At 45.3% G+C, this 19,204-nt stretch overlaps 1 protein-coding gene across 10 annotated transcripts in view; it reads left to right on the forward strand.

Annotated features, from left to right (window-relative positions):
* Positions 1 to 19,204, forward strand: part of arhgap23b (Rho GTPase activating protein 23b) — a 176,257-nt gene that overhangs the window by 88,094 nt on the left and 68,959 nt on the right. The gene's annotated exons all lie outside the window — the stretch shown is intronic.

Genomic DNA, 19,204 nt, shown 5'->3' on the forward strand with positions numbered 1-19,204 from the left:
CCGATGAGTAATTTCAGTTAATTTCTGACCGTTTAATGACAAAACCTGTAAAGGCTCAGATAGTACCTCAGTGGGAACTCGGAGCTGGGCAACTAAGGACCGATCGATCAGATTAAATTCAGAACCTGAATCAATTAGAGCCGAGACGTCAATACTGTCCTTATTAGAATTTAGAGAGACAAGTAAACAGAACCGAGAACCAGCCCTATCCGAAACTTCTTTGTGGGGAGAAGTTCTAAATTTGTCCGCCGTCTTCCCCATCACAGTCGACGGACTTGCTCTTTTTGCCAAACGGGACATTCTTTAACGAAATGCCCCTTGCTATCACAATATAGACATAAATCACCGGAGAAACGCTGTTGGCGTTCCTCACCGGTTAGATGAACTCTACCCAACTGCATGGGCTCTGGAGGAGATGGTGGGGCTTCAACCTGTCGCTGTGACCCCTTAAACGCCTGAGAAAACCCTGTGGATCTTAAAGTCTTACGGCTGCGTATCTGGGTGTCTAGACGAACGGCTAAGGCCACCAAATCTTCGAACGTCTTAGGTTCCTCTACCCGTGCTAATTCATCCTTTAATGGTTTGTCAAGTGTGGAAAAGAAAACAGCCTTTAATGGCTTATCTGTCCAATCTGCGGCAGCTGCCAAAGTATGAAACTCAAACTGCGTAGTCAGAAACACGCCGACCCCACTGTCTTAAAGCTAATAGGTCCCGAGACTGTTGGACTGAGTCCAATTCGGCTGAAAAAACGGTCTTGAATTCCTTGACAAATTCAGGAAAAGTGCATCAAAAAGACTGACAATCCGGGAACTGGGACTCTGCCCACCTAAAGGCTCTACCAGAAAAAAGCCAGAGGACATAAGAGATCTTAATCTGATCTAAGGAATAGGTCTGAGGAGCACAATTAAACACCAACTTGCACTGGAAAAGAAAACCGCCACAATCCTCGCTTTCGCCGGAGAATTTCTCAGGGCACGGTGACCAACATTCGGGGGGAGAAGGCTGACTGCCGACCTCAGCGCTCTGTTCAACCGGAGGCAGAGCGACAGGCGCTTGATCGACAGGTTGTGAAAACATGGAAGTCATGTGGCTGTGAGCTGGCTAAGTTGTGCAGCTACCAATTGGAGCTGTTCGTGAGTGGAGCTAACAGATAACCCGAAAGACTGCAAATGTTCCTGCTGTGCGGCTAGCTGTCGCCCGAACGTATCTGCTGGGCTTTGTTGGACCAGAGCCTTCTTCTGTCATGTTTTTGAGATGCTTAGCCCACATGCAGCTAAAAACGGGTGACCAGAACACAGTTTTAAGGTGTTTATTAAGGAAAGTGCAGTAAACAAAACACAATATATAGTCGCCTGGACGAGGCCTGATCGTTGGGGCGGAGTTGACTGTAAAAGAGAGGGGAGAAAATAAATCGGAGGCAAGAACCAGGAACATGCCGAATCGTACGCTGCTTACCATGTAGCAGGGGAGACCTAACCGGGGAAAAGTAGCGCCGAGGGAACTCTGTGTGCCTACTCTAGAAGGTGGGTAGTGGCTGGAGGGCGGCAGATGGAGCTGGCGAGAGACCCGAAGCAGACCTCAGCAGGGGGGAGCGACAGACGGTTTGACCAGAGTTCAGGAGTCTTGGAAGTGCCTGGGGAATCTGGGGGGCGGGGGGGGGGGGACCTCAAGCCCGTCTTTGTAACGCCAAGGGAGTAAGAGGGGGAGCGCCAGAGCAGAATCTGAGCAGATGATTCCACAGGTTGAAAACCTCTTCGGAGCTTCGAGACAGGTGAGTGCATCTATGCACACAAAACTGTGACAAAAAACAGGAGATCCAAAATTAGTTCAAAGCAGAGAGACGAAAAACTTACTAGCAGGTTTCTAAGGCTTGGTCAGGGCCACGTTGTACCATGACTGGTTTAAGGCTCTGGCATCTTCCGTCTGTCAGCGCTCTGCTTAAGAAGCCAGAGGATACTGCCTCTGACGAGTCACAGGTGTGAGGCACGCCCCCTCAGCCACCACCTGTGGAGGCAATCAGAGCAGGAACACAACAGAACCCTGACAAAACATTTTTAACTTCACCCTCAGCTCGCTGTTGGTGCCTCGTGTCAGTTCTGTTCACTTTGGCCATTCCAGGAAGGACGTAAAAGCAGGGACAATCATTGGTTTGTTATTGGCGGGCTAACGCTTAGCTCTGCAGCCATGATCTAACAGCGTGGTTGGGGTCGGAGGCCTGGTGTGAGCACGTTATCTGACCCGGTTGCAGTCCGATTTGAGCAGGGGTTTTCCTCAGCATACAGCTTTCAGCTCCATCTAGGTTCTCTTCCCTGTACAGGCTGAAGAGAAATACAACAAGGCTGTTTTTGGCATGCAGGATCCTTCCTCCTGTCTCTAAATATGTGGTTTAGACAGCAAACTTAACTCGGATTTGCCCGGAGATGTTCTCCGGGCGACGAGAAGTTCCCCAGGTGCTGGATGTGCGTCAGTCAGGCCCGACCAGGGCCTCATGGTCCAGGCCTTCTTTGTCTGCTCCAGGGAGAGGTGGTCTGACAGAGCTGCTGTACAGCTGGGGTGGGAGCCCCCTCTAAGGGCTCCAGCCAGAGTAGCAGTCTCCTGAGAAGGTCTGAAGCTGCAGAAGTGAAGAGCTGAAGAGAAGGTCTGAAGAGATGTGCTGTGACTTTTATCCGTAGGGAGTGGTCACAGCTGGCAACCTGCTGAGAGCGGGAGAGAGAAAGGCTTTCCTGCTGTCTCTCTCTCACTTGTAGCTGTGTGATCAGAATTACAATCTGATTCAGTCAAACCATTTTGATGATCATGGCAGTATTATCACATCAGGAGGTTAGACGCCTGAGAGTGGATTCCAATTCTTGGTCCATGCCTTTGGTCGGACCGTTAAACTGAGGATGATGACCAGAAGTTAGTGAAACCTTTGCATCGAGGGCTAAGCAATTCTGTTTCCAAACCTGACGGATGAATTGTGGACCACGATCTGAAAGGATCTCCTGAAGGATACCGTGGAGTCGGAAAACTTGCTTGACCAGGAGATGAGCTGTTAAAATGCTGAGGGTAATTTTCGGAGAAGGACAAAGTGACATATCTTAGAAAAACAGTTGATGATGGTGAGAATGGTAGTCTTACCTTGTGAAGTTAGTAGTTTGGTGACAAAATCTAGGGCAATGTGTGACCAAGGATGCTTTAGTACTAGAAGTGGTTGCAGGAGTCCAGTTGGTGGTTGGTGGGACAAATTGTTATGAGCACAAATAGGGCAGGCCAAAAAACATTCTTTGGTGTCCTTGTGGAGAGAAGGCCACCAGAAACATCTTGAGATGAGACTTATGGTCCTACTTGGGCCTGGATGAGCTGAGAATTTAGCGGAATGAAACCCATGGATGAGACGGGATCGGACTGAGGTCAGAACGTATGTTCTGTTGGGCGGACCAGTACCACGGTTGGGTTCCTGTTGACTTTGTTGACTAGATCCTCAGTCTCCTAAGTTAATGCTCCAATGGTGCAACTGTGTGGAAGAATTGAAGGCAGTCTGAGTCATCTGGTGAGTACTGTGGTGAGGGGGCATCTGGTTTTATGTTCCTGGAACCTGAATGATATACGAGGGACAGGTTGAAACGAGAGAAGAATAGGGACCACCGAGACTGCCGGGAGTTCAGACGTTTAACTGATTGATATACGATAGGTTCTTTTGATTGGTCTGTACCAGCACCTTCTAGCCAATGACGCCAATTTTATGGCGAGATGTTCTCAGTCTCCTATATCATGATTCTTTTCAGCAGGGGTCAACTGTCGGGAGAAGTAGGCGCAAGGGTGAAGTTTCCCATCTAAATCCGAGCATGGGGAGAGAACTGCTCCCACCCCCATATCCCAGTTAAAGCTGCTTATGGGTCTCTGGAACTGGGCAATACAAAACTGCCTTGATTTTTCAGGGTCTGATTGCACCTGCCAATCGAGTTCCTCAATGAGACCAGTTATACCGAGGCGTGATATTGTGGTTCTGTTTATCCAGATGTCCCGCATTTGATCTACTACACTTACCCATACCCAAGGCGGGCTAAGTGTAGAGATGAAGTCCAAATCTTTCCTTAATGTCTTGAAAATGGTTTCCCCTTCAAAACCTGGAATGGTCTCTGCTGGGTCCTTCTTGTGGCTGGTTTCTTCTGTCATGTTTGGGGTGAGGTTGGTGGTTGGACCCAAATGCAGTAAGACCAAGGCAGGGAGCAGTTATGAGTGAGTTTAATGAAAGAAAATCCAAAAAACTTACAAAAACACTGGAGAACTCAGGAGCAAAGACCAAAATGTAAACCTGAGGTGGAACATGAGGAAGCCATGAGGCAAGGTGACAGGCAGCAGCAGTGGGTAAAGGAGTAGAAATGGGAAGCAGTACAATGTTGAAAGCAGTGCAGAGCAGCGCAGAACAGAAGAAACCAGCAGTGAATGGAACAACGAGAGGATCTTAAATACTGTGACGAGAGGAACAGGAACAAAGGCAGGGGAAGATTGGTAAATTAAGCACAGGTGTGGAGAAGGAGCTGGGAGAAAAACTGAGGAGAAAGAGAGCTAGAGGCAACAGGGGGAGAGAGAGAACAACAAAAGAAAGCAGGCAGAATGTGACAAAACCCAAAACATACAAAAACCCAGAACTATGTAAACCATGACACAGCATACTGTATCTTGCCATTATTTTTACGTTATACAATGAGACAAACTAGTGGATGCAAGAACCTGTTTCAAACATCTTGCAATGTAAGGAAGCTGTGGACAGCTTTGCATGGAAACTGGACTATCGGGTCGAAAATATGCTTAAAGGGGAGCCATAGCAGTTTCCACTGCTGCTGAAACAGTCGGCCGGCACTATGCCGCGCATCTTTACACACAGGGATTTAGAGATGAAAGCCCAATGTAGGCATTAGTTTAAGACTGCCAGAGACACAATGTATAATTAGTTAATAATTATTGCATGGGTTATGTTGATTTCATTCCAAAAAAGTAAAAAACAAAACAACTGGACTTGTTTTCCAAAGTCTGAAGATGTTTCACCTCCTGTCCAGGAAGCTTTCTTAATTCAAAAAGTCTGGAGTAATGTGGAGTATCAAGCTTTATACTACTAGTAGTCCCTGTAAATATTAAACATGCAGTTGTGCAGCCTCTGTTAAAAAAAAACCTGGGCTGCATCCTACTGTTCTGTCAAATTTTAGACCCATTTCTAGATTGTCCTTCGTTTTTAAAATCTTAGAGACGATTGTTTATTCCCAGCTTTTGGATTTTTTAAATGAACAAAATGTTCTTGAGATTTTCCAATCCAGCTTTAAAACATTGCACAGCACAAAATCTGCGCTTTTAAGAGTTTTTAATGACATTCTTTTAGCTACTGACTCTGGACACTGTGTTGTCCTTGTACTTTTAGACTTGACTGCAGCATTTGATACAGTGGGCCATGACATTCTGATTGCTCGTTTAGAGCAGTGGGTGGGCATCAGTGGCTCAGCACTGGAATGGTTCATGTCCTATCTGTCACATCGGACTTTCTGTATCAGCCTTGATGACTCTGTGTCCTCCACTGCTCCTCTCTCATGTTGGGTCCCGCAGGGCTCTGTGCTTGGCCCTCTTTTATTTTCTCTTTATCTTCTCCCACTCGGCTCCATTCTCAGGAAACATGGCTTTTCCTTTCACTGTTATGTGGATGACAGCCAAATCTATGTCCCCCTCAAAAAGTCTGATTCCTACTCTGTTGATCCGCTGCTAAAGTGTTTACACGACATCAAAGCTTGGATGTCTTTAAATATTCTGAATTTTAATGAAGAAAAGACAGAAGTCATGGTCTTTGGTGGCTCGTCTGTGACCCCCCTCCCCTCCACTCCCCCCAGTTGATCTGGGTTCTTTAGCAAAATATTTCAAACCAATTGTAAAAAATCTTGGGGTAAAAGTGGACTCAGACCTTAAATTTGACAGCCAGATAAAGGCTGTAGTGAAATCAAGCTTTTTCCAGTTAAGGCAGCTGGCAAAGATCAAACCAGTCCTTCAGAGACAGCATTTTGAGACAGTAAGCCACGCCTTTGTGACCACTCGGCTGGATTGCTGTAATGCACTTTATATGGGGATTAGCAGGTCCTCAATTGCTTGTCTTCAGCTGGTACAAAATGCTGCCTCACAACTTCTAACTGGCAGACTCAAGTGTGAGCATATCTCGCCTATTTTAGCTTCACTCCACTGGCTACCCATCCATTTTAGGATTTATTTTAAAATTCTTTTACGTTCAAAGCCTTAAATGGCCTTGCCCCACTTTACCTCTCTGAGCTGCTGCACCCCTACACCCCTAGCCGATCTCTCAGGTCAGCTGACCAGCTGCTCCTGACAGTGCCTAAAGCAAGGCTTAAGCTCAGAGGGAATCGAGCGTTTTCCATTGCAGCTCCAAAACTTTGGAATGGGTTGCCACTGCACATTAGACAGGCAACTTCTCTGTCTCATTTTAAAACTCTTCTTAAAACTCACCTCTTTTCTTTGGCATTTGACACCACGTAGAGCGTTGATTTTATGTTTATACATGAATATTTTTATTCAGAGCGGGTAGCGCTTTTACTTATTTTTATTTATTTTATCTCTTTGTGCAGCACTTTGGAAACCTTGTGTTTGTTTAAACTGTGCTATATAAATAAAGCTAAGGAACTATTTACATGCAAAAACAAACAAGACAAAAGTGGATGATCATAATCAGAATAATTCAGTGAAACCTTGTACACTGCAGATCTGATTCCAAAATGCATGGAATGGCGTAAAAAAAAACATTTGGCATTCGTTTCAATCCATTCACAATGCTAAATAATAATAATGAGTTAAACAAAACATTATTTGATGAAATAATAATTTGTTGAAATTAAGAACCAAAGGTAACCTTAAAGAATGTGAATTGTGGTTAAATTATTATTATTTTTTTTATTTTTTTTTCCCAGTGTCCTGTCTAGCAATGTGATTGATGTCTCAATGCCAGATAGAGCTTGACAGATTTTGCTTTTACAAGTGGAGCAAACAGCTTTCGCCATAGTGCTCCGCTTGATTTATGCATGCAAATAGCTTTATTGTGATTCCTGCAGGGAGAATTTCCAATTATATGGACACTACAATGGGAGAGTAAAGGAAGAACAAGAAAAGAGAGAGAGAAAAAAGAAAGAGAAGAGGTGAAAGAAAGAAGAGATAAAAGGGAGAGAGTGATAAAACGTTCTCCATCTGCTCCGTCACCTGGAAAGAGAGATGCAAAAAGAACAGTACAACCAACAGACATAAAGCAACAGATACAATCAAATAACACCTAGACGCCATTGCTAAATCATATGTATTATTATTTAAGCTGACATGTGTAAAGTGAAACCTGAAAAAAGAAAGTGAAAAAACATAAATAAATAAATAAATAAATAAATAACAGGCTTTCTGTATATAAGTGAACACTTAATACATGTGGGAGTTTGTGAGAGTGCATTACTTTAGGTGAAAATTATCCAGAAGGAAATAGCTCGATAGTGGTGTTGGAGAACCAAAGGCCCGCCTTCCTCAAGCATAGAGGCAGGAGTCAGGGGACCCATAACCCCGGACTCCCAAAGGGGCCCCTAAAGCAGGGCGCCCAGGAGGGGCCGACACAGGATATCTGCAACCCCCTCCCACCCCAAGGAAAGAGGAGAGACGACCCCGAGGAAATCGCCCAGCCTCCGCAATGCCGACGCCCCCAAGAGCCGCGGGGACGAGCCCGTGCGCTCCGCCGGCAGCCAGCCCCGCTGAGGTGGTCCCGGCCATGTGCCCTGAGAGCCAGAGGCCCCAGGGGCGCCCGCCCCCAGGGGGGCCAGGCCCCGCGAAGCAGCCGTCGGGAGTGGGCCAGTGCACACCCGGGAACCCGGCCCAAACCCGAGGCCCACCAATGCGCCAGAGGGCTAAGGCGCCTGCCAGCGCAGCGGAGGAGGGCAGGACGTGGGGGGATGGGCTCCGCACTTAGCGGAGACTTGAGATGTTCTTGGGAGAGGGAGCGGAGCGGACCGTACCCATACCTGGAAAAGAAAAAAGAAAAGGAAAACTCATTCACGCCATCCCTCCCTTGTGCCCGACTCACCACACACAGATTTACAGAAAAAAAAGAACGCTGTACACACATTCCCACATAACACTCGCATTCAACACTCACAAGAGGGGGGGTCACCCCAAATCAACTATACGACTGCTTGTGCCCGGCCCCGCCCCCGGATCAGACGACCCCCGGACCAGACCCCCCAAAGAGGGGGGGCCAACACGACCCGTACGGGCCACCCAGCCACAACCCCCCTCACCCCCTAAATACCTAATAAACCCCCTCCCTCCCCCACCTTACCCTAGCCACCCCTGCCCCCCACCCCTCCTGGGGGGAGTGGAGGCGTCAGCCCCAGACCCGGCAAGCCGCTGGCTATCCGCAGCAGCCCCCCGCCAACACCCCGGAGCCAGTGGCCCGCACCTCCTCCAGGCCCCAGACTCCGTGCCGCGATCGGAGATCGGGGGTGTGCAAAAGACCCCCGATCCTCCCTATGCCCGCTCAGATGTTGTGTCGTTGCATGTTGATCTCAGGTGTGTTTAAAACTGGGAGCACCGAAGGGGGTGCACGGCACAGCCCACCCCCCCTCCGGAAGGAAGCTGGTGCCAGCGCCCCCCCTCCAAGCAACTACCCAGAACCCTCAATGTCTAAATGCGAGAGGGGGTGAAGGGAGCCGCCCGAGGCGAGGCTCACACAACATAAGCCCCCCCCCAGACGTCTTCCCCCCACCCCCCCACCCCCATATCGTGGCCTACATGAATGTGCGTTGTGAAAATGTTTGAAGTGAAAGTGTCTAAAATGCATGATAAAATTGGGGAGAGGGACGTCACCAGAAGGTGGCAACCTCCAGTAACGCCCCCTCCCCAAGGACCTACATGTGTGGCGGCATGATGGAGCAGGCAGAGGGAGGAGTCCGGGGATGGGGAGCAAAGGACTGGGGAGCCAACCCAGGGAGCCAGTTCCCCTACTGACTTCAATAGGCACCCCCACTCCCCGAAAGCCCCACCCGGAGAAAGGGGCCCCTCCAGTGGCACCACCATAGCCCGGGGGCCGGGGAGAGGCCGCAGGGCCCGCCAGCCAACCACCCACCAGGACCAACACCTCCCCCAGCCCACCCACCAAGCCTACTGGCTTTAACCCCCCCCCCAAAAAAAAATAAAATAATAATAATAATAATAATAATATATAAATAAATGAAAATAAATAAATAAACAAATAAATTAATAAGATGGGGGACCCTGGCCAGCCAGCCCGCACGAGCCATCCCAAACCCCACCCCCCAGGCGAAACCCGCACCGGGAGACTACAAGCCCACCAGAACGTCCACCAAACCCAAACCCCCCCCACCACCACCACCACCACCACCACCACCCCACCCGTAGATTTAACCCCTCCCTAACACCAACATTCAAACATCTCACCATACATTCGACAGTAGACATCCAGGCTGGGTAAGTCACTACTCCCCCTCCCTCCCCTCCCCCCACTAGCAGAGTGCCAACCCAAAGAAGGGGAAGAGCATCTGCCCTGAGATGTTAATGACCATGCCCCCCTACCAGCTCAACAGGCCCCGAGGCCCCCCAGCGCACCAGAGGCCCCGTGCAGGGGCAGACATCCGGGCGCACACCGGCCCAGACCCCAAGCGGCACACCCCCCGGAACCGGAACCCCTGAGGCCCTGGTCTGGGGCCCCCGCCCGAGGCCCCAGACCCATCCAGGACCCACCCAGCGACAGCACAGCTACCAGGTCAGTAACCCACGTCCGTCACCGCGTAGCTCCCCAAGAGCGCCGCAAGCGGCGCTGTAGGCCACCCGTAGGCTTCCCAAGCTCCTCCCAGATGGGGGCAACAGACCCTGGAGTCAGACCCACCAGGCGCCCTACCCCAAGTGCCCCCAGAGCCCCAGGAACCCCTCCACCCAGCCACTGCGCCCCGCAGGAAGCAACTCATTGCCCCCCCATTCCACTAAGTGATAGTGATAATCAAAGGAGCCCAAAGAGATCAATCAGATGAGGATGCAGATGCTGTCTCAAGATTAATATGATCCAACAAAAGATCTCTATACTGATTGATACTGAGATTCTCCTTACTTTTCCAATTCATGAGGATAGTTTTCTTTGCGATACATAGTGCAGTGAAAACCATGTAAACTGTTTTATTCCCCAGAGGGCTTTCCTCAAAATTACCAAGCAAGCACACTGATGGCGAAGGTGAAATTTTACAACTCAAGCACCTTGATAAGTCCTTACATATCTGTGTCCAGAACCTCTGGACTGGTGTGCATAACCATAACGCATGAAAATAATTATCAGGATGATTGCCTATGCAGTGTGGACAGATATTAGATTGTGCCAAACCCATCTTGAATAATCTTTGTCCTGTGTAGTGTACTCTGTGAAGGATTTTGTATTGTATTAGTTGTAAGTTGGTGTTTCTAGTCAGTTTGAAAGTTCTTAGACATATCTGAGCCCAGAAGTTTTGTTCAAAGCTGACTGATAGATCCTCTTCCCATTTCATAGTAGGAAGAGATATTAAATCATCTATTTTAGTCAGTGTCCTGTATGATTTAGACAGTAGTTTGGGGGGGGGGGTTAAATCTAGGAACTCTAATATATTACTTGGAATTTGTAAACCACCTTTAATATGCTTAATTTTTTTTCTAATCATAGATTTAAGTTGTTCATATTCCAAAAATGTATTTTTACTAATGCCATATTGCATATTTAGTTTGGAAAAATTGATGAACTCGGTTCCATCAAGTAAATGTTCCAGATATTCAATACCTTTATTCTTCCAGTATGTAAAGTTTATCATATTATTATTTTGTAGGATGTCAGGGTTGTTCCAGATGGGTGTACGACTGCATGGGATAAGTGATGACTTTGTCATTTTAAGAAACTCCCACCATGCTGTCAGAGTAGAGCTGATATTGATATTTTTAAAGCATGTATGCCGTTTAATATTTGAGCTAATAAACGGCAAATCTGAAATCGTGATATTATTGCATATTTTCTGTTCTATATCTATCCAGGGCTCGTCTAAAGGATTATGCTTTATCCATTTAGTGATATATTGTAGTCTATTTTATGGAAGTTAGGCAGATCTAGTCCACCTCTGTCTTTAGTTTTCTGTAGCGTCTTTAAGCTGATACGGGGTGGTTTATCTTTCCAAAGAAATCTAGAGATTGAAGAGTCTAGAGATTTAAACCAGTCAGATGATGGTTTATTGGGGATCATTGAAAATAAGTAATTAATTCTAGGTAAGACCATCATTTTAATCGAAGCTACCCTACCCATGAGTGAAATTGGAAGCGATTTCCATCTATCCAGGTCATCTTCTATCTTTTTTAAAAGTGGGATGTGATTAGATTTTACTAAGTCCGCAAGTTTAGACGACACTGTGATACTCAAATATGTAATATTTCCTGATCGCAAATGTAAATCTAGGGGGTTTTGGAAAGAGCAATTAATTGGCAGTACCGTAGATTTAGACCAGTTTATAGAGTAATCAGAAACCTTTGAGAAGGATTCTAGTAATCTAATTACTTGAGAAAGGGAAGGGTTTGAGTGCTGAAGATAGAGTAATACATCATCAGCATAAAGACTAATCTTATGCTCTATATTCATGCATTTTATACCTTTAATAACCTTTTTTTGTCTAATTGTTGCTGCTAGAGGTTCAATAAAAATGGCAAAAAGTGAGGGGGAAAGTGGGCATCCTTGCCTAGTGCCCCTCTGGAGACAAAAGCTGGAAGATGTTTGATTATTTGTCCTGACACAGGCTGTAGGAGAGCTGTATAAAATTTTTAACCAATTTATAAAAAAAATTGCCAAAACCAAATTTATGCAGAGTAGCGAATAAAAAATTCCAATTTACTCTATCAAATGCTTTTTCTGCATCTAAAGACATTATAATAGTTTTATTATTTGTACTGTAGGAATAATCTATTAAATTAAGTAATCTGCGTGTGTTTGTGGATGACTGCCTTCCTCTGATAAAGCCAGTTTGGTCTGGGTGGATTATGAAAGGAGTGACTCTATCTAATCGTTTTGCAAAAGCTTTACATATTATTTTAATATCCACGTTGATTAAGGATATGGGACGATAGCTGGTGGGCAACATAGGATCTTTGCCTGGCCTAAGCAGAAGACTGATGGTGGCAGAGTTCATATTAGCTGGAAATCTGCCATTTTCCTGAATTTCTTGCAACATTCTGTGAAACGTTGGTGCCAGAATACTCCAGAACTCCTTATAAAACTCAGTAGGGAATCCATCTGGGCCTGGAGCCTTTTTATTGGGCATGCTTGTTAAAGCTTCCTGAACTCCAACTGTTGTCAGCGGTGAGTCCAGTGTCGTTCTTTGGTTATCTGATAGTTTAGGAAGTGTAATTTTATCCAGAAACTGCTTGATGACATTGTCTGATGGATTTATCTGTGATGTGTATAAAGATTTGTAGAAATCACGGAAGGTGTTATTTATACATTCTGGATCATGTAATGTATTCCCACTGGAATCTTTAACTGCAAATATAGTCATTTTCTCTTTATTTATTTTAACTGATTAGCTAAGAAGCTTCCTGACTTATTGCCATGTTCAAAATTTTCTAATCGAAGTTTTTGTATTAGAAATTTGTTTTGCTTTTGAATATACTGGTTTAATTCTAGTTTTATTTTACGGATTTTACCCAACTTTCCCTCTTCCAGGGAAGTTTCCAGTAACTTGAGTTTTTCTTCTAATTCCTTAATCTTCTTGTTTTCAAACTTCTTTTTGTGAGATGAGAATGAAATTATTTTGCCTCTCATCACTGCTTTCCCTGATTCCCAAAGTATAGATGCTGAAGTGCCTGGCAGATCATTGTGTTCTAAGTATGAAGCCCACTCTTCTTTGAAAAATTTATTAAATTCTTCATCTTTAAGCAGTGATGTATTAAATCTCCAGCTCTTGTTTTGTGGGGTTATTTTTTTATTTGTTAGGGTTAAAGTAACAGGAGCATGATCACTAATAGCGATAGGATGAATTACAGCATCTGAAACGTCCGACAGCAGCGAACTGCTGATTAAGAAATAGTCCAAACGAGAATACGAGTGGTGAACATTTGAAAAAAAAGTATATTGCTTACTATTAGGATGAAGAGAACGCCATGCATAGCAAAGACCAAAATCACTCATGTATTGTTTGACTATATTTAATGACTGCCAACTACGCTGAGACCCAGTTGTATTCAGCCTGTCTATTTCCTCATTTAGACCAAAGTTGAGGTCACCCCCAATAATTAGAGAACAATCCCCGTGTTTTGAAAGTGCATAGAAGAGTTTGTGGAAGAATGAGGGTTCATCGACATTTGGACCATATACACTAACAATACATAACTTCTGGTTATGAATAGATATTTTAATTATTATGAATCTATCTTCGGGATCAATAATTGTGTCTAATATTTTAAAACTAACGTTTTTGTGGATTAAAATTGCTACTCCTCTCTGTCTAGAGTTATAGCAGGCAGCAAACACATTGGGGAACTTAGGTGAGTTAAGATCACTTACAGTTGTATCTGATTTATGGGTTTCTTGCAATAAGACAACATCTGCCTTTAATCTTGTAAGATGGTTAGATATCTTTAGCTGTTTTTCCCTGGTGCCTGCTCCATGCACATTCCATGACACAAACTTTACATTCATCATAGGTGAAAGTGAGAAGTTGAAAAGTGCATGTCCTCAGAAGAATAGTTATACAAAGACCCAGGTAGCATCATCTGACGTGCTTGTGATTTTCTGGTCAGCAGGAAAGGAGCAGATGAATAATATAAAGAAAGACAGAGAATTAAGAAAGTGCAAAGAGTGAGAAAAGATGAAAGAGAAATAACCATCACCCATGCCTCGTGTACCCAACCGTGACTAACAACCATACTGTGCCAACGTGCTCTTGAGCTGTGCATTTATTTCTTTTATTACCGTGTTCCTATACATTTTTTTTTCAAGCGTGACAAGCTATAAATCCACCCTTTGTGCATCTAATAAAGCCAAGGAGTGATCTTCTGATCCCTGAACAACTGACCATTGATATAAAGTTTGTCAACTGCAACGTTAGCTCTGACGCCATCATTAATGTATTTTTTCCTGATTGGAAATAACACTCGCCTACGATCTAGGATTTCCTTAGGAAACTGGTCATTAACACTGAAATCCATTCCTCTCAATTCGCAGCCATAGCTTTTAACAAACACTTTTTGTTTATAATGCTCAAATTTGGCTACAACCGGACGAGGGCGGATTTTATCGGGTTTCTTACCTCCGAGCCGGTGAACGCGATGGAAGGTGACGTTTTTTTACCTGAATCGCCGGTATTTTCAGCTTCTGCTGGAGAAACTCACGTATAACAAACTCAGGGTCCTCTTCTTGGCGCTCCGGGATGCCTGCAAAGACGAGATTGTCTCTCATACTTTGCGACTGTATGTCCAGAATGGATTCTTTCATCTTCTTATTTTCGCCGGTCAGCCGCATCAACCCCTCGGTTAGCTCCGTGATTTTCCCCCTCAGCGCGTCGTTCTCCGCGGCAACAGAAGCTAGCTGGGCTTGGCTAAATTCGACCGCTTCCCTGAGAGCCTGATACTCTTTGTGGAGCACCTCTACCAAGGCGAGGCGAGCGTCCAGGCTGGTAAGCTTTTTGTCGATTGATTCCAAGACGCCGCTATAGCTCCTGTCGGGAGACAGAGTGGAAGTTGAGGCACCGGTAGAGCTAGACCGAGTTCGTTTGAGTGAAGGTTTGTTTGTGGCTGCGGGATTTTTTTTTCTTCCCCATCACGATGTTGTCAAAACACTCGTCCAGGTAGCTCTCCAGGCTCGTCAAGGTCTCTTCTTCCAGTTTGTTCCCTTGTGAAAATGAAACAATTGTTAATGTTTAAACTTTACTTTGTTTAATTTTCAGTTATTGGTTATTACTTACCTGAGTGGATTTAATTTTGAACTACATGTATGCCGCCATTTTACTTACGCACAGCTCACAGCTCTCGCGAGATCTAAGCCGCTCATCTCCCTCCCTCTCCGATTGACAAACTTTAGTCATTTCTAACAGACCACTTCACTCTCAGAAAGCAGGTCTGCTGGTGGTTCCTAAAGTCTGTAAAACCAGAATGGTAGGCAGATCCTTTAGCCATCAGGCTCCTCTCCAGTGGAACCAACTCCCAGTTTTTGTCCATGACGCAGACACCCTGTCTACTTTTAAGACTAATCCTAAAACTTTCCTTTTTCCATCCATCCATCGTCTTCCGCTTATCCGGGTTCGGGTCGCGGGGGTAGCAGCTTCAGTAGGGAGGCCCAGACGTCCCTCTCCCCAGCCACTTGGGCCAGCTCCTCCGGGGGATTCCCAAGGCGTTCCCAGGCCTGCCTAGAAACATAGTCTCTCCAGCGTGTCCTGGGTCTTCCCCTGGGCCTCCTCCTGGTGGGACGTGCACGGAACACCTCACCAGGGAGGCGTCCAAGAGGCATCCTGACCAGATGCCCGAGCCACCTCAACTGGCTCCTCTCAAAGTGGAGGAGCAGCGGCTCTACTCTGAGTCCTCCCCGGATGACTGAGCTCCTCACCCTATCTCTAAGGGAGAGCCCAGACACACTACGGAGAAAACTCATTTTGGCTGCTTGTATCAGGGATCTCGTTCTTTCGGTCACGACCCAAAGCTTGTAGTCCGTGGGCCAGAATCTGTAGGACGCTTCCTTAAGAAGTTTTGTATGAACTGTCAGGGGGCAACTTTCTTCCACCGGGAATAGTTGCTACACATAGCAGTGATCTCAAAACACCAATGTTCCCACGTTTTCACTTGCACATTAATAAGTTATAGCCGATAAAAAATCTAAACTGTGGCACTCCGGTCCAAGAGGTCACGTGATTCGATTTTTGCTGCTCAGCCAATCAGATCGCTGTATTGTCAGCGTTCACCAGTTCATCATGGCTGCGCTCGTAAGATGTTTGTATGCATTTGTTTCCAGACGAAGAAAGCCCAATAATAGCATTTTCTGGTGCCAGCTGGCTAAGATCTTGATGGCAAGAAAAAAGAAATAGCCCAGACCATCCATCATTCATTTTCTAACACGATTGTCCCCGCTGGGTTTGCGAGGTGCTGGTGCCGATCTCCAGCTGTCAATGGGCGAGACGCGTTGTATAAACTCGTTGTGCCAAACGAGTAAATGCCCTTCGGAATTTGTAGAATAGACCCCTTGCATCTGACATCACAGTCACGTGATCGGGGGTGCGCGCCTCCATCTTGGTGGGCAGGCTAGCCTGACAGTCCGTCTACTACATGACAAAACGGGTGATTTAGAGCGTACTTTTAGTTAGTTTATTTTTGGAATCTAAGCAATGCCTACGACTTGTTGTGCTCCCGGTTGCACAGAGAGGCATTCCAAATCGTTGGATGTACGTTTCTGTCGTTTACCGAAGGATGAGGAAAGAAGAAAGAATTGGATATTTTCAATGAAAAGAGCGCAGGCAGACACTTCCAATGGACTGGGGGAGCCAACATACTACGAGAGAATTTGCAGTCTACACTTCATCTCCGGTAAATTACAACTTAATTCTGCTCTAGTCATTGTTCTACTTAAATAGCGGAGGAGGGGAGGTAGCGATCGCTACACAGGCCGGAGAAGCTGCCCGTGTAGCGATCGCTACCTCCCCTCCGCCGCTGTCTGAAGCAGCAAACAGCGGCTTCTCCGGCCCGTGTAGGGATCGCTTCACGGGCCGGAGAGCCGCCGCTGTCTGAAGCAGCACCCGCTTCCTGCTGCTCCAGACAGCGGCGGCTCTCCGGCCAGTGTAGCGATCACCACCTCCCCTACGCCCGTTCACGGGCGCTAGTACTTCTGTGTTTACGCTGCAATGTCGCCGACACCCCCACCCATTTTAACAAGACAAAAACACCAAAATAATCCGTAGTGAGTGATGTTTTTTTAACCTACCGGGCGGGTCTTCCTCTCTGCTTTGTGCTGTTACACAAACATGTCTGAACATCCATCCATCCATTTTCTGACCGCTTAATCCCTCATGGCGTCGCTGGAGCCTTTTTCCTGATGTAAAATAATTGTAGCCGTCCAGTGGTTTCAGGGGCTTTCGTGCTCTCTTGTCTGTACTGGCCTGCGTGTTTATAAAGCAGCTGTATGTGTCGCGGTACGAAACCATTGGCCAGCATTTCACAGACTCGCTCCGTCCCTTCAGGCTTTTGCTGTGTGGATCTGGCAATCTGATACCATCAATCATCAACTTACTCTTAAAACGATTTTGTGATACGTTATCTAAAGAAGAAAAATACCTGGAGAACTCATCATTTTGTCAAATGGCGTGCCAACCAATATGGCCGCCACGCAAGGGGTTCTGGGTAACGGAGTCACGTGGTTGCAAGGGGTCTATTTTGTATTGTATTTTTGAAATCAATAAAACTTTTAACCTCCATCTTTGTGAAGTCTGAATATTTTTAAACATCACATTCTAATAAAATGATTATAATTATTTTTTTAAAACTCCTAATACATTGTTCTATTTTTAAAAGAGACATATCTCGTTTTCTTAATATGGTTAATATCTCTATATGGTTCTTGGTTGAATTAAAATCTTATTAAATCTGATAATTTTGGCTGTACCTTTATTCAGTGTTCATTTGATCACACGTGAAATCCGCTCTATATGATCCATTCATGCGGGTCAAAAAGAAAAGAAAAAGAAAAAAGGCAAACCAATAGACAGCTGTGATGGACTCAGGAAGGTGGATTTTTGGTTTAAGCAGACAGACATGCGACAATCTAATAACATAAAGCTAATATTTTCGTGACACATGTGAAAATGACCACAGAGCCGTTTACTTTCTCATAACGTGTTATATTGAGTGATCAATCGAGTTTTAACCAACATAGCAATCCTTTATGATAGCACTAACAAGTGTTACATTTTCATTTTTTTCACACTAACAGTTAGTTTTTGTGTATGAAATATAACAGTTTTGTGTTTCATGGCGAGTAGGTGAACTTTGACCCCTGCTAACCCCCCTTCACCATGCTCAAAAACTCACCGTTTTGATAACCTTTAATTGGCCATGCCTTATGATCAGACTGCCCGAGTTTCAAGCCGCTCGCTCAAAATCCCTAGGACAAGTTCGATCATATACCAATGCTGTAAACCTCAAAAATTAGGTCAAATTACGACCTTCAATCTAAAATGGCCAACTTCCTGTGATACTTGCACTATGACATTAATTGTAAATTCTGGGCGTCTTGTTGAGCTCTACAACTGTGACAAATCTCATGTCTCTACGATGAAGTAAGTGAATAGCAAAGGGTCCTTTGAAAATTGCTAGGTGGCGCCGTTGAGGCATTTTTCTTTTGATTTTTGTGATGACCTTAAAATACAAAATTGTTAAACAGTCACCATGCATCTGCAAAGTTTGGTGAGTTTTTGAATATGATAAAGCCCCCAAAAAGGCCCCTCTTTAGGGTGGCAGATTAATAATAATTAACACTACAGATACAATAGGCCTTCGCAGCGCTTTGCTGCTCGGCTGCTCAGGCCTAATTAACACTACAGATACAATAGGCCTTCGCAGCGCTTAGCTGCTCGGGCCTAATAATTAACAGTACAGATACAATAGGCCTTCGCAGCGCTTCGCTGCTCGGGCCTAATTAACACTACAGATACAATAGGCCTTTGCAGCGCTTCGCTGCTCGGGCCTAATTAACACTACAGATACAATAGGCCTTCGTAGCTCTTTGCTGCTCGGTCCTAATATTAATTAACAGTACAGATACAATAGGCCTTCGCAGCGCTTCGCTGCTCGGGCCTAATTACAGGATAAAATTTACAGGATAGAATTTACAGGATAAAGTTTACAGGATAAAGTGCAGCAGTGATTTAACAGTACAACAATTGAAATGTAAACAATGCAGGAGAAATAATGGCTATTCGCACACTCTTTTTTCTCAAGGTACATTGAATTGCACATTTCTGTAAATTAAGCCTTAAGATTACAACACAAACATTAATACAGACTGGAATGCATCATTGAATGAGCGCTGAGATTCATGCAACATCACAGTATATCACATTGTTCCCAAAGGGACTGATATCAGAAGTTGCCGTGAGGACTGCACATTTTCCCATCAAAACTATACATTCCAACTTTTGCGTGGAAAGTG

Source organism: Fundulus heteroclitus, unplaced genomic scaffold (assembly GCF_011125445.2).
Source record: "Fundulus heteroclitus isolate FHET01 unplaced genomic scaffold, MU-UCD_Fhet_4.1 scaffold_242, whole genome shotgun sequence".
NCBI classification, from domain to species: domain Eukaryota; kingdom Metazoa; phylum Chordata; class Actinopteri; order Cyprinodontiformes; family Fundulidae; genus Fundulus; species Fundulus heteroclitus.